We start from the raw sequence: 2,500 nt of genomic DNA on the forward strand, positions 1-2,500 counted from the left end.
AGGTTTCATAAGCACAGAACCACAGCACTGCAAACCACTTTGAGTTTCAGGGTTATTGCGTGAGAATATGTGTGTGTGTGTGTGTGTGTGTGTGTGTGTGTGTGGTGTGTGTGTGTGTGTGTGGGTGTGTGTGTGTGTGTCATGAGCACTTCACTCAGCCATTGTCTATGGTCACGGCTAACCAAAGCCATCAGTGTGTGTGTGTGTGTGTGTGTGTGTGTGTGTGTGTGTGTGTGTGTGTGTGTTCACGCTGCTCCAGGGATGTTAGGTTGAGGAGAAGTGGAATACACACTGACAGAGAGACAGCACGTCTGTAACGCTGAGACGGCATTTCAGCGACTTGCCAACTTGTGTGTGTGTGTGTGTGTGTGTGTGTGTGTGTGTGTGTGTGTGTGTGTGGCTTCATCGATAAACATCTTAAAGATTGACTTCAACATCATTTCACAAGTCTTCAAAGTAGCCACCTTTTGCTTTGATGACAGCTTTGCACACTCTTTGCACGGTGTGTCCAAACTTCTGACTGGTCCTGTATCTATAGTCGCCACTCCTCCACATTGAAGTTAACCAACAGTCAGAGCTGACGTCTCCTGACTCGCCTGTGCTATATTCGCTAGCTAGCACATTAGCACAATTTTCTTCCTTTCGTTGTTTTTGTTTGGGTAAGAGAGACAACAATGTAAACAACAACAACAACAACAACAACGACACCAAAAAATATCTGCTTTCTTGTGACAGAACGAATAAGGCACCCTAAGCCAGACTGATTTTGACTGTTCCGATTCCCCAGCCTCATAAATGGCTAATAAATCTGGGAGAGAAAAGAAAGGGAGAGAGTGAAAGAAATGGAGGGGGAGATAGGGAGGGGGGGGGGGTGAGAGAAATGGAGGAGGAGATAGGGAGGGGGGGGGGGTGAGAGACGAAGAGAGTGAGGGGGAAGGAGGCAGGAAAAGTAGTGGAGAAGAAAGAGTGGGAGAGTCAAAGAAAAAGAGAGAGGGAGAGGGAGAGGGGAGGGGGGGGAGAGGGAGAGGGAGAGGGGGGGTACATCACAAGGACTATACAACTCTCCTACTGTATCATGCATAGTGGCTGTAGTGTTATTAATTGCTGTGCCTGCCATGTGGCAGCTCCTGAAGTCAGCCAAACATTATGCAAAATCAGGCTTTTAAAGTGTGTGTGTGTGTGTGTGTGTATGTGTGTGTGTGTGTGTGGAGGGGGGGGGGGGCATCTGTGTGTTGCCTGTTCAGAGAGCACATTGTGGAAAATACATTACCATAAACCTTTACAGAATGTGTCAGTGCTTGTATTTGAAGACAGCTCTTCTGTATAGCAGCACTGCTGGCTGTTATGAAGTTGCTTCGGCACAGCAGGTGAACAATAGCACACACAGAGACCTGTCTGTATGCCTCCAGGCATCAAAGAGGCTCACACAACACACACACACACACACACACACACAGAGAGAGAGAGAAAAGAGAGAGAGAGAGAGAGAAAAAAGAGAGAGAGAGACAGAGACAGACGTGTCAGGCACAGTATGCTGTACCAGGACAACAGTCACTCAACAGTCACCTGTCCCCCGCCCCCCCCCCCCCAACCCCACAGCCCCCCCCCCCTCCCCCCTGCCCCACCCTCTCCACCACCTTCACCCTGGCCTGTCCCTACAACACCACCTTCACCCTGGCCTGTCCCTACAACACCACCTTCACCCTGGCCTGTCCCTACAACACCACTTTCACCCCGGCCTGTCCCTACAACACCACCTCCACCCTGGCCTGTCCCTACAACACCACCTTCACCCCGGCCTGTCCCTACAACACCACCTTCACCCTGGCCTGTCCCTACAACACCACCTTCACCCTGGCCTGTCCCTACAACAGCTCACGGCTGTTCTCACCCTCTCCCGTGCTCCAGTACACTCCTGTGGAGATCTGGGAGAAGTGTACATGGTGGGTTCTGCACGGTGTAATGCTTCACTGGGGGTTAATACAGAACATCCCTCTCAATCAACACCTTCTTTCTCCCACTCATTTCTCGAGTTCCCCTCCTTCTCAATCTCAATCCATTTTTAATTGCTTTTGCGATGTTTCAGACCCCCGGCCCAGGCTAGAAGCATGAAATTATACCTCTAATTGCAGCTTTACATTGGTGTGTGGGTGGCGTGGGGAAGGGGAAGGGGGAGGGGTGTGTGTGTGTGTGTGTGTGTGTGGGAGTGGGAGGTCAGAGACAGACTCTTCCTGCGTGTTGCTGCTCCTCTGAGTATGGTTTCTTATTTCCCCGTGAAAGTAAATGTCTTAATAGCCAGCCCATTACACACACTCACACACACACACACACACACACACACACACACACACACACACACACACGCAGAGTGAGAATACTATTTTCCTGTTAAAGTGAATGTGTTAATTATAGGGCAAAAAGCTCTGGGTCGGCCCAGAAAATTACAGCTTAGCCTGTTGATGCTGGCTCATTGTTAGTCTCTAGATGAATCAATGTGTGT

At 50.0% G+C, this 2,500-nt stretch overlaps 1 protein-coding gene across 1 annotated transcript in view; it reads right to left on the reverse strand.

Annotated features, from left to right (window-relative positions):
• Window positions 1-2,500, reverse strand: part of LOC310824638 (histone-lysine N-methyltransferase SMYD3-like) — a gene marked incomplete at its 5' end in the record, with an annotated part of 20,335 nt that overhangs the window by 14,192 nt on the left and 3,643 nt on the right.

This window comes from Argentina silus (genome assembly GCF_951799395.1).
Source record: "Argentina silus genome assembly, contig: scaffold_201, whole genome shotgun sequence".
Lineage (NCBI taxonomy): Eukaryota > Metazoa > Chordata > Actinopteri > Argentiniformes > Argentinidae > Argentina > Argentina silus.